The sequence below is a fragment of the Solanum pennellii genome, chromosome 7, assembly GCF_001406875.1.
Source record: "Solanum pennellii chromosome 7, SPENNV200".
Classification (NCBI taxonomy): Eukaryota; Viridiplantae; Streptophyta; class Magnoliopsida; order Solanales; family Solanaceae; genus Solanum; species Solanum pennellii.
Genome location: NC_028643.1, coordinates 62,528,121 through 62,543,093, shown reverse-complemented (window position 1 = coordinate 62,543,093; position 14,973 = coordinate 62,528,121).

Here is a 14,973-nt window from a genome sequence, read left to right as displayed (position 1 = left end):
ATATAGATATAGATACAACTAGAAATCCTCAATACAATCTAAGCATAATACATCAGTACCCATACATAATAATAAAACCCATTTCATAAGTCAAATTTAGGAATTTAGTGAAATCATGGGTTCATGGAGTTTTCACTTTAACCCATAAATTTAGAGTAATATAATCATAATTAATCGTTTAAAATTATTTAATGCAAGAACCCATGAGTTTGAGGAAGAATTGGGGTTTTTCATCACTTATGGAAAGTTGAAACCCATTTGAGGATTGGCTCTAAAGCAAAAACTAGCTTTAGATAAAGAGTCATCATACCTTTCTTCTAAGAATTCCGAAGAATTTTATGAAAAAGACCTTGAATTTGAAACCCTTGCTTCTATCCTCTTCTTGTTCCTTAAGCTTGAGAGAAATATTGAGGGAAAGAACTGTTGGGGGAGTTTTGGTTTGGGTTTTTGAAAATAATGAGTTAAAAGAAGATAATATAAACCTTTTAAAACTAACCCCACTTAATAATGACTAAAAGAGGAATTACTTAAATACCTCAACCTTGGAAGCCCCGTTACGGACCACGCCCACCTTCACAGCTTGTGAAGAGGGTTAACAACCAACTTGATGGCTCGTGGTCCCTTGGGAAGTAGCTCTCTTGGAGATTTTCCCATTTTCATGGCCAAGGTATCTTGATGGGTAGGTTGACGACTTGTGAAAGAGGACCATGGCTCGTCAAGCTGCTCGTGGTCCTCTAGGAAGTGGCTAGGCCAAGCTGCCTTGCTTGCCTTGAGCACAACTGAACTCCACGCCCCACTTGATAGGCCGTTAAGGGAAAACACCACTCGTGGTGGTTCCCCTGGAGTTTGGGGCAGTGAGCAACCAACTTGGGGCAGCCTTGGCTCATGGCTTAGGCTTGCCCCTCATTGGCTTGGCTCGTGGCCTTGCACCCTTAACCCACATACAATTCACCCCTTTAACATAGAGTCTATCATTTGCCTTGACGTTGACTCACTAAACTCATTCAATAAGGTTAGCAAATATTGCACACCATATAGACCAATAAAATCACAAGACCGGTCCCCAAACGTCATGGTCTTCCCTTGACGCTCAACCTCAACACTCTCCGAACTAGACTTTGAAAGTAAAAACTCAACACTTTAACTCAATAAACACATGTTAAGATCTAGTTAATCTTATTTCATTTTTAGGGTCATAATGTAACGACTCGGAAAATGATAGGTTAAACTAGAGCCTAATGAATTAGTGTTGAGTTCGTAATGAGGGTTCTTGCTGTGTAATATAGTACCGAGCTAAGGAGTTTAGTGAGTCAACTTCAAGGAACGTGTTAGAATCCATTTTAAAAGATTTTTTTTGTATGTTGGTCAAGGATACTAAGGTGTGTGCCAAGTCAAGGGGGAAAGGACTAAGCCAAAGGCCAAGGCTGTCCAACCTTGGCCAAGCACTCCCTCATGACTTGTAAGGACCCTCAAAATCAAATAGGATAAACTAGAGCCTCACATGAGTTTTATGAGTTAATAACTTGTTAATAAGTTGAGAAATAACATTTTAAGTTAGAGTTAAAGAGTTTGAGAGTCAAGCGTCAAGGGACGACCAAGATGTTCGAATATGTGTTGGTGTGTTCTGGTATGTTGTTTATGTTTTTATGTGTTGTTTGGAGTCTAAAATTAGTGAGGTGACCCTAGTGTCTTAATAATCGTTTTTAGGTTCAAAACATTTGGGTACGATTCCTCAAGGACCACCCTAAGAGTCCTTGAGGAGGACCCAAACATTGGACAAGAATGCTGCCAGGGCAGCGTGACTAGAACCTAGGGGGAACCAGTCTGCGTCACTAACTTGCTCCACCTATGATCAAAAGTTTGTGCGGGTCATGGACCTGGTCAATTAACATTCTACGTCCAACTTTAATTTCTAGAAACTCCATGGAACGCCGCCACGTCGTGGACTGGTTCCGCGATGATGTTGTCGTCAATAAAAGTTAAGTTGGACTTTCTTTAAAAGGTCCAACTAGTGCAGGAGCATTTTGGGTATTTTGGGGGTTTAATATAAATGGTAATTCTAACTTTTTTTGGGTATTTAAAGTTGGTTAAAACTCCAAAACCTAGAATTAGACTTCATTCTTCAAATTAACCCTTCCCTCTCAAAATAGATTCTCTAGAACACCATTGACGACATTGATGAAACTCAAGCTAGGAGATGGGTTTTCAAATGATTTTTTGCTCTATTTCATGGGTCTTAAATCAATAAGGCATAGTGTCTCTTGATCCTTGATAATCCTTTCCTTCAAGGAGTCCTTTCCAAGGTTTTCAAAAAGGGTTTCAAAGATCAAATTTTCTAATTTCAAATGTAAACATGGGTTCCTTGTCAAAACAATTCGTAGGTCATGATAATGATGAATTAACATTGAATTATGGTATTAAAGATGCTTTCCAATGAAATTCTCTGAATAACCTACGATCCTCCTAATTCTCGATTTGACCTATAATGTGGATCTTAATGAATATGATTTCATGTTAATAAATTGTACTTGAGTTTGTATTGATTTGATTGTTATCTATATCTATTGATTATGATTGTTGAGGATTGATCTATGATGATCATCGCTCGGAGATTCGGTAAATTGACCTGAATTCTAGTCTATAATATGTGAATTGATGTTGTATGGTTTGATCCACTTGTGGTGGAGGTGGTTAATGCTTGTATATATATGCATGTTGTGATTCATGGACTTGATGGCAATTGATGTAAAGTGAATTGTTGATATGATGCATATGTGTATGAAGGTGTGCATGATGTCATGTTGGTAATCCTCAATGTTAGCATGATGTTTAAGGTTGCGTGTGTGAAATAAGATCCTTAAATGCTATATATGTGAAGTGTGCATGACTAGGGATATTATGAATGTGTTGTGATCCCTTTTGAAGGGAAGCTCCTCTAATGATGTTGTTAATATGCTATTGTGAGGAAAATTATATACATACACACACCCCACACATGAATATTAATATTATATGTTAATGGTTCCAATTGAAAGGTTAATTCTCATGTGCACCTTTATATGTATATTATGCATGAAAAGTGCATGACTAGAAGAGTATGATTATTTCATGAATAAATGTGTTATGTAAAAGGGTTTCTCACATATGTACACACACAATGAATATATGAATGAATAAGGTTTATGATAATCTAGTGAAAGTGAGTCTCTTGAAAGGTTTCCTCAATTATATTCTAAACTAGACTATGTTATGAGTGTTATGATTATGTGAAAGGACATTCTCACATAATGTAGATTCTATGATGAAAGGTCATTCTCATCTTGGCAACCTCTGAGATATATGATATATGAAGGAATTGTGCCCCTAAAGCCCATTTTATAAATCAATGTTAAGTAAAGGCTTAAAGATGTTTTAAAAGGGAGTTTGAGCTTAGCACCGAGTGAAAATTAAAATAAAAGGGATGCTTTTACGTTTAGCAATTCTGGCTTCCCACATGGTTTTCCTTCTATGTTTAGCAAGTCCATGTTCCCAAGGATATGTGTTGTCTCATGAGATTGAAGCTTTCAACGTTAGCAAGTCTGGGTTTCTAGTAGTAATCTCCTTGTTCCATAGTTGTGTGCCCCCATAGGTTTTAGCTTAGTGGATCCACTTAGATATCTATTATGTATGTAGGTGCTACCTTGGCAAGTAGTTTTCGGTGTTGGGGTTGAGCATTGGATACCATGTAGCTCACATGGTCTATGTCTGTTATGGAATTGTCTCTCAAAATCTAATAAATAAACTAAAATAAGAATATGAACTCTAGTCATGACTTCTTGAAAAGTTACTTAGTGTAGGTAGGACTATGACATTACTTATGCATTGCACAACTGGACTTTAAGGGAGGTTATGATTAGGTTCTTTTATGAAATAAGGACAATGTTTCATGTATGTTGATATGAATGCATGTTAAGGTTGACTTTACTTATCTCAAGACATGAATTATGATTGTGCATGTGCATTACATTTTATGGATTCAAAATGGGTTTGCTTAGTATATGTGGAGATATGAGACTCCATGTGTACATTGCACAAGTAAGCTTGCGAAGGGGTTGTGAGGGTGGTGTACCTATGATATGAACTAAATGAGTTACGACTAAGATGTAATGATTGAAGGAGTTCTTAAGTGACCTTTAATGAAGTATGTGGGTCTTATGTCTAAATACAAATGAACATGTTGTGACTTGTTGACTATGATGTGCCTAGTCTAGGATTACTTCATAGGATCACTTGGTGTGAATAGTATTATTGGATGCTACTTGCACATTGCACTAGTGTGACTTGGGATTGTCTTAGGTAATGGTTCTTATGTGAAGGTTGTGCTTATGATATGCTATGTCCTTATGAATGTATATGGATGAACCCAAATAGCCTACACATTTCTTCCCATTAAGTAACTAACATACATTACCAAATTTGTTTGGTCTCTCGTCTAAAGTGATATGCATCCCTTTGTCGATTAGGTCAATAACATGAGTAACACACTCTATATCTCTTTACAAGTAAGCATCAATACTATTGTAGTAGTCGTATTATTATCCTTCTTAACATTCACCCGATTTATAAAACTACAATTGTGATTTTTAACTAAATTGGTCCAACATAATTCTCCTCATTTGCTACAAAATTCATACATGTTATGACAACTTTACTTACTATATTTTCCATAGTTACTATATTCATTATCTAATCATCTTTTTAATTATTCACCTTCAATTATCGAACCACTAGAGATATTACATATACCACACAAGTACTATTTCTCAGTTGGGAAAACTAACCTGAAGAGGATAACATATTCATGAAGTCCATCAGACCGTTGTTCAACCTCATCATTTAGAAACTATAAGAAAATTATCGCCAAGCCATCACCTAAATCAATCCTTTCAAATCTGACCACACATCCTTTTCGTCTTATTATCAGGTCTAACCTCCAATCCATATAGGAAACACCAACTTCAAACTTAAGGAACCACACACGACTCATCACTATAAGTGAGAGAGAATGAAATGAGGCAATAAGAATCAGAACGGATAATGATGCACGATAGAGATTCAAGAGTTGAAGTTCTTTTCCTAAAAGTCATTATAACCTCTTGAAGATAAGTACAGACGTCTCCGTATCGATCCTCGAGACTTTATTTAGACTCGACTTGTACACACGTGGAACCTATGAACCTGGAGCTCTAATACCATGTTATCACGACCCAAAAATGGACGTGATGACACTTGTCTTATCCCACCAAGACAAGTCAGCCTAAAACTCGACCATTACAATAAAATACGAAAATTTCATAAGTTACTCAAAAGTACCCCCAAGTATGGTTTTCATGTGTATAGGCCTCTAAAGTATTACAATTGATTCAAAGAAACAAAATAAGTCTCAAATGACATTGTTTCTCGAATAGAACAAGATCATAAATAGGAGTAGAAGGTCTGCTGAGATAACAAGCAGCTATCTCACAATTCTCCACAAGAAGCCTCGGACAAGGGGAAGAGAAAAAGGTCTGGGCTAGTAACCTACAAAAAAATTATAGTAGCAAGGGGTGAGTACCAAACCACACGATACCCAGCAAGTGAACTTCTAAACACAAACTATGGGGATAAAATATGGGTACTCCTTGCACACCAACCGAACCTCCACAGTTACAACCTGCATAAAAATTAGCCCAACCTAAGAGTTCACAGTTTTCATAGCATCCAACTCTTCAAAATCATTTTAATCATATTACACATCCTTAACTACAACTCAATATTGAACAATCACAAACTTTCAAAAAAGACACTCACAATATCAGCAACATACAAGATCAAGTTCGTCAAATAGAGGTAATCAGATATCAAGTACTTTCCAACTACCAATAAAACACATAATCATAAAGAATGAAGGATCTCATTGGATTCAATGCAACATGACATCATGAAGTGATATGCATCAGAATATCAATTTCTCTCTCAACCGTATATACATGTTACTCCTCGGAAATACATCAAGAGTTCATGACCCATGGGAGACTCGCGAGGTCCATATACCGACACGGACGATCTCCACGTGTCTGCGCGGACGATCTCAACGCACTATCATAAATCAAACAAATTTTGCACGAACGATCTCCATGTGCCCAAATATCATAACTCGATCTTAACACGGACGATCTCCACGTGTTAGACCTTTACTCATACTCAATTTCATGTCAAAGCATGTGCACAATATGATATTAAATAAAGGAGATGATGCAACATCTCAATATATCAAATGTCGCTATGACATATAATCACATCAATTATCACAATTATACGGGTTCAGTAAAGAACTCAACCACACATAATAAATCAAATCAATAATATATCAGTTGATGCCCATATGCTTTGGCATTCTCAAATTATAATCTGCATTCTATAGTAATAAACCTTCCCATCATAACACCGGTACTCGTACTATTCTCAACACATCACATACAAATAAATAATCACATCGTCTTTTATTACCCCTTTTTATTATTAGAATTAATCAATGTGGACAAGTCAACCCATCACCAAATCCCCTTTACTCCCAAACATATACCACAAGGAAATGCACGCATTCCACACACTTAGCAAGAGTTTAGAAATCCACTTGCCTCAAATAATTGAGAATTCACTCCATGACTTGAGCCTTTAATTTTCATTGAACTTCCAACTCAAGCAATCTATTCATACAAATGATCATGATAAGATTTTGAACTAATAACATTCATCTTACTATGTGTCTAGTTTAGATACAAAACTCACTCAAATTTATAATCAAATTCTTAAATTTCAAGCCTATGCTTAAATTTCAACTTAATTATTCAATAGTATAATTCTAATGATATTCATATACTACCATATATCTAATATTTAATTACCTATATTAATATTCTAAAATTTAAATTACAATATAATACAATAGGAGAAGTTTCTAACTGTGAACCAATTCAAAAGGAATTGGATTTTAGCCAGCCGTGAACACCATATGTAGTAACTAACCTATATGTCAATTGTCTTGTCATAGACACTAATAATCATTGCCTAATAATTTCTTATTATTACTATACTACTAGCATTCAAATTTTCTTGATAATTATACCATTAAATAATTTTACTTTACCTTTGATTTGAAACCAACACTTAAAACTTATATAATAATAATTAACAACACACCCAAAAATCAATATAAAACAAACCAAGATCATGACTTAATTAAGTCATAACTTTTACCTGAATATGAAGAATCGTTTCCTTCGCCGACCACCGTCGTATGCAGGTAAGTTTCTTTCTCTTTTTTTTTTTCTAAAAGCAATTATATAATAAAAGTGATAAACCAAAATAACTTATTTTAACATGTGTTGACTCATTAACTACCCATTAAATAAATAACTTGTTATATGTCCGTTAATTAAATAATCATAGCTATTGAATAGTTTAAAATTTTCAATCCAACTTCACTGGCTGATCAAAATTGACTCAACCAACTACTGGAAACAGTAAAATGATAGTTTTGTGAAATTTTCTAAAAATTACCTTGCGGGTCATTACATAATAATAACAGTAATACTAATAATAATAGTAATAATAAAAGTAATAGTAATAGAAATAATAATAATAATAATAATAATAATAATAATAATAATAATAATAATAATAATAATAATAATAATAATAATAATAATAATAATAAGAGTAGAGTAGTAGTAGCAGTAGCAGTAGCAGTACTAGCAGTAGTAGCAGTAGGAGCAGCAGTAGGAGCAGTAGCAGCAGTAATAGTAGTAGCAGTAGTGGCAGTAATAGTAGTGGAAGTAGCAGCAGTAGTAGCAGTAACAGCAAGTAACAGTAACAGTTGCAGTAGCAGTAGCAGTAGCAGTAGCAGTAGCAGTAGCAATAGCAGTAGCAATAGCAGTAGCAGTAGCAATAGCAGTAGCAGTAGCAGTAGGAGTAGGAGCAGTAGTAGTAGTAGTAGTAGTAGTAGTAGTAGTAATAGTAGTAGTAGTAGTAATAGTAATAGTAATAGTAATAGTAATAGTAATAGTAATAGTAATAATCGTAATAGTAATAGCAATAGTAATAGAAATAGTAATAATAATAGTAAAAATAATAGTTATAATAATAGTAATAATAATAGTAATAATAATAATAATAATAATAATAATAATAATAATAGTAATAATAATAATAATAATAATAATAATAATAATGGTAATAGTAATAATAATAGTAATAGTAACAGTAAAAGTAACAGTAATAGTAACAGTAACAGTAACAGTAACAGAGTAACAGTAACAGTAACAATAACAATAACAATAACAATAACAATAAGAAGAAGAAGAAGAAGAAGAAGATTACTATTGTTTAAAAATAGTAGAAAAGAGGATTATGATATGTCTTAACAACTAGATCTTGTAAATAAATGGACTATTCCTAAAATCCAACCCAAGGTTATATACCAAATGGATATTTTTGAAAAAATGTGATTTAAACAAATTGTTAAAATCACAGAAGAAACTATTACTGTGGACTCGAATCATGGTACTTTTAAATTATTATCTGAAAGTGATTTTGCTTCTTATAGAGAAAATTATAGATTTATGCATATTGGTTTAGTACAAGTTGCTTTTAAGCCCCTCACTCTAAGAGGCCTACCAGAGAGCTTTATAGCAGCCTTGAGGGATGGTAGAAATCATAATTTGAGAAAATCTTTTATAGGGACAGTTCAAACTAGTTTGGCATATGACCCTGTTATTTCAATGCTTATCAAAATTTGCAAATCTCTTTAAATGATGAAAATTCGCTAAATACTTTAATATTAAGTATAAGCCTGGTACATAAGTTATATGCATTTATTATTGAATTTACTATAAGCCTTTATACACTTTAAGTCCTATGTGTAAAATTATAGATTTTAAAAATGAAACAATTTTAATAGAAATTTGCTTTAGTAAGTCTAACATTATAAATAGAAGACCTATTAAATGGGATGAAATTGATTTTCCTAAAGAATGGGTGATCGAAGAAGCTGTCCCATCCAAAAATAATATAAATCCTGATATTTCAGATATTGAACAAACTCCGGATGGGACGGTAAGAATAAAATTCACTAACCAGAATTTATTAACGAGTTATGCTAATACTATAGATTTTTCTTCAAGAATGCTGAGAACTAACTATCCTATATATCTCTTGTTGATTATATTGTTGATATGCCTTCTAGAGCGTCTACTTCTCATATTAGAGAAGAAGAAAATTATAGTATATCTACTTCTTATATGAAAGAAGGAAAGAGAGTTGATAATATCAAGATTGAAAATCATATAGTTACTTCTGATATGGAGACAAATGGACTTTCCAAATGGTTTATATGAATAGATAAGAAATTATTGACTTTAGATCAGGATCGCCGGTAAGAAAGAAAATTTCAAATAAATTTTTCCAACCCAAATTGAAATCATTTAGATAGTGGTTCTTAAAAATTTTGATATTAATCAACAAACATTCTTTCAAGAAGATTTTTATGATCTTTCTAAAGTAAATAAAGCTACCATGGTATGACGAAATATGTTTATAACTATATTTCTATGTTAGAACAAGATTATTAATTACCTGATGGTACAATTACCAAATTCCTCTTTTCTCCTCAACAATCTTTTTAAGTGAAAAAGAGGATAAGACAGTATATTTTACTGCATTTGCGGAGTTGTTTGATGAAAATGATATTGTTATTATTACTTTCAAGCATGTTAAAACTTTAATACGTCAACACAACTACACAAATGTTTATGTAAGCAATATTCTAGAAGAACATATTCTTTCTTTACATGATAAAATTATCCATTTATGTGTTGAATTGAAAAAATCTAATATCCCTGATAAAGGAAACGAGAAGGATACTCCTACTATTCAACCCCCTCCAGAAATTAAGGACTTTAAATTATCAAACCGTGATAATATTGAGAGATTACTTCAAGAAAGATTTCAAGAGCTAGATATTAATATCATCCAACTAAGTTAACATGATATCACTGATAAGATTCTAGATGAGATTAATAAACTCTGAGAGAAACATGATAGAAAAGCGGTTCAAAGGATGTATTACTATCATAGGCCGACTCCTCAGGATATTCTCTTGGAAGAACAAGAATATTATGTCTCCAATAATTTTAGTGGGACAGAAATTTATGACTGGAATATTGATGGTTTTACTGATAGACAAATTTATACTCTTAACTCATAGAGTATTTATGTATAGTACAATTTGTAAGGCAGATAAGAATTTCGAAAAAGACACAGTCAACATGATTATTGACGATTTTACAAGTCAATTAAAGGGTTGGTGTGATAATTATCTCTCAGAATCCCAACGTATGTCCATTTTAAATGTTGTTAAGGATGAGAGTGGAAAAATGTCAAATGAAGTCTACACCTTGTATCTAACCATTATAGAACATTTTTCTGAAAGATGGTTGGATAATAGTGAAACCATTAGGACTATGATCCAAAACCTCAGATGCAAAACACTTACTTCCTTTATATGGTACAAGGATGTTTTCCTATCAAGGGTTATGGAATTACCTGAGCGTAATAACTCATTGGAAATCCAAATTTATAGATGACCTCCTTGCTTTATTTGCAGAAAGAGTTAGAAAAGCCCTTCGAGGAAATGCAGTGAGTACTAATAATGATGATTATATTTTTGGAAAACATATAAGTGTCTACACTCAAGAAGGTCTCTCTATGTAATGAGATCAAGTTAAATCAACAAACTAAAAGATATCATTTAAATGTAAAACAACAAATAGGGAAATTTTGTGAACAATTCGCAATTGATATGCCTGAGTCCTCTAAGAAGTCTGATAGACATAGAGGGAAAAGAGTTATAAAGGGACTGCAAGGTAAAGTATAAGATTAAAAACCTTGATCTAGAGGATAATATTAAGGATTCTTTATACAAAATCCTCCTCAATTCCTCTTCAGAAAATTCGAGCCCTAATAATAGTGACGAAGAGGAATTCTCTACTAGTGAAGACCTAAAAGTTCTTCATGAAGAAGACTACATGTTCTCATCTTAGGAAGAATGTACATCTTGCCAGACTGTCCAACTTTGTCATAAAGATAAGGATTAATCCTATCAGTTGTATTCTCAATTCAATGACTTAAACATCAATGTTATAAGCAATGACAATTGGGTAGAGATGCTCCAGAATGATTGATGATCCGACATTAAGGTCCCAAATTATCGATAAAATTGATAGTATCAACAACTCTACTAATAATACTAGAATTCCGTAAAGAAAATCCTTCTCATAATAATGTTTATAACATGCCAGAAGTAAGAACGCAACTAAAACTAGGTCTCAAAGGGATCATATTCCAACTACAATCCAAGATTTGATTGAGGAGATTAATAATCTCAAAAAAGAAATATCTTCTCTCAAAAATCATAATATAATTCTTGATGGGAGAATTATTTATCTAGAAAATAAGGACAAAAATTATCATGGGAAACATGTCATAGTTCAATATGATCCTCCTGACGTTCCAGAGAGTAATCTTCATGACATCCATAATGAGTCTACTGATAATAAAAATTTATTTTTAGAAACTATCGATCTAATTAAAACTCATAAACATTTACCAAAAAATAGTTTATTTTAATGATTATAGCTTAAAGAAGGATTTTATTGCTCTTATTGATAGTGGAGCTGATTTAAATTGCATTCAGCATGGATTTATTCCTTCAAGATACTTTAAGAAGACTACACATAGTCTTCGAAATGCTAGTGGTCATAAAATGGATATTGAATATAAAATTCCTGACACATATATATTCACAAATAATATATGCATGCGTCAAAGGTTTGTTTTAATAAAAATATTTCTAACGAAATCATAAGAGGAATGCTTTTTTTTTCTGGCATATATATCCTATAACTTTATGGGATGAGACCGGAATAACTTTACTTTCAAAGGAAAAAAATAAGAATAGATTTTACGGAAAAGGGCCTAAAATACCCTTGAAGTATTATAAATGGTACAAAATTACCCTTCATCCACCTATTGGCTCCAAAATCCCTTTTCACCCACCTATTGGCTCCAAAATGCCCTTATCATCCACCTTTGGGTTCAAAATTGACCACTTATTTAAGGTCTCAAATTCAAACTATTTAAATATTTTTTTAAAATATTTGGCGCTCAATTATTGGATATAATTTAATTTATTAATATCATTTATAAACCAACCCACTATGCATTCATTACTAATTAAACCCCACCCAATTAATAAGCCAATTCTACTATCAAAATCGCCCTAAACACTACTAAAACATGATGAAATTATAAATTCCTGAAAATGACATTCAAAATTATTTTAGTCTAAATTGAAATACCAATTAATTTTAGGTTGAGTTGCTCATTTAGGAGAACACTTTCAATAACATTCTCTTTCAAGCTTGAATTCGAACGTTATGATTAAAGGTAAAGAAGTAGTACATCCTTAATTAATTCTTGCACTTTTTTTAATATAATTTTATAAATATTTATTATTTATTTTAAATATTAAAACTTTAATATATTCTTTTTAAAAAAAGTTATATATTAAGTAACATCACACAATTGAGACGAATGAATAATTAAGATGAACATAGTTAGACTTTTAAGTTTATTGGTAATTTTTAATTACACAGTTGAATTATATATATTTTCATTGAGGACTTGAATGTATGATAATCTACATCTACATATATTTTTGCCTCAAATTTTTAGAAACACTCATTGGAAGTAGCTTTTCTATTGCTGCAGTAGTAATGGGACGGGTTTCTTTATTGAGTGTGATTTAATTAGTAATGACTGGTAGTAGATTGATTTATAAATTATATTAATAAGTCAAATTATAATAGATAGTTGAGCGTCATGTATTAAAAAAATATTTAAATAGTTCAAAATTAAAAATCGTTAAATAAGTGGTCAATTACAAATCCAAAGGTGGATGACAAGGATATTTTGGAGCCAATAGGTGGATGGAAAGGGTATTTTGGAGCCAATAGGTTGATGGAGGATAGTTTTGTACCATTTATGATACTTCAAGGATATTTTAGGCCCTTTTTCCGTAGATTTATATCTCAACCATTTTCAAAATTCGTTAATGAGGTTAAAGATATGATCTCTTTAAAAAATAAACAAATAGATTTTCTTAAAAATGAGATTATAGTCTTACCATTGAAGAGACATTACAAAATCCTAAAATCCAAGGAAAGATTGAGATTTTAAAGAATCAATTTTCTCTACAAATATGTGGAGACCACCCAAATGTGTTTTGGAAAAGGAAAAAACATGTGGTGAGTTTTCCTTATGAGGACGAACTTTTTAAGATAATATTTCCACTAAGGCAAGACCATGCCAAATGAATTCGGGATATTTGAATTTATGTAAAAAAGATATTGATATCCTTCTTCAAAAGATTTAATGAGACCCTCAAAATCTCCATGGTCTTGTACTACTTTTATGTTAATAAACAAGCAGAACAAGAGAGAGGAGTATCCAGACTTGTCATAAATTATAAATCATTAAATAAGGCTTTAAAGTGAATTAGATATCCTATTCCCAATAAAAAAGATTTATTAGATAGGCTTCATGAAGCTATCATATTTTCAAAATTTGATTTAAAATCAGGTTATTGACAAATTCAAATTTCTGAAGAAGATAAATATAAGACAGCCTTTAACGTCTCAATGGAGCGATATGAATGGAATATTATGCCTTTTGTATTAAAATATGCTCCTTCGAAATTTCAAAAAATTATGAATGAAGTTTTAACCCCTTTAACAATTTTATCATCGTATATAATAATGAGCTTTACATACACCTTTCGCATACATATCTATATAGTGAGGTTTACATACACCTCTCGCATACTACATGTGGAGTTTACTTAGACTCCTCGCATATAAAGCATACATAGGCTTCTCATGTATACAACATAAGATAAGATACATAAGAATTAGTATAATGCTTCGTCCCTTATTGAACCATCTAAACGAGTACAAATCTTGGATATAACCAATCAAAGTCAACATGCAAATATAGGCTTAAATCCATATCCAAACGATAAAGAAATGAACAATGTCTTTATAACAATACAACTCCAAAGTTAGAATGTATAAATAGGTAACATCCCGAACATGAGGACCTACCAACACTTGAAGAAAGGAGTCCAAGTCTTTATCAATTAGCCTTCTGGGAACTCAATGGCCAGAACCTACATATTTGTAGAAAACATAGAGATATGGATTAGTACACCACTTGTACTAAGCATGGAAACCTATGCACATAAAACATTAAAATCATTCTTAAAGAGACATTTGTTCAAAAAATGCTAATTTACTTTGAGAAAACCTTAATTCAATCTCAAGAATATATATGAACAACTGATGCACATATTCATCAAGACAAGACCATATATGATATAAGACCAACATCATTAAGTAAGGTCAAGTCAACATGTGTAGTAGCATACTAGAGCACATAACCCAAAACAACTCCAATATAATGTCATAACAACAAAGCATGTATAAGAGTTGATAACATTATAATATGTACAAGACCATTACCCATAACTCATTACCAAGCTTACAAGTGCAATGATCAAGTGAAGTCTCATAACCTCACCCAATCAAGTAAACCCAACAAGAAATCACAAGCAATGTCCAACTTCGTATAGCATGGCATCATAAGTAGTCATAATCATATTTAACATTATAGACCAATAACATGTTCATAAGTGAAATTAACATCACATAGGTCATCAACATGTAGGGTCAGCATCAGCAATATCATTAAAGTCATAAAAGCATAAGAACATCATCTCAAGACTTCCCTCAAGGCCACCTAGTGCAATGCATAAGTAGAGTCTCATAACCCTACCTA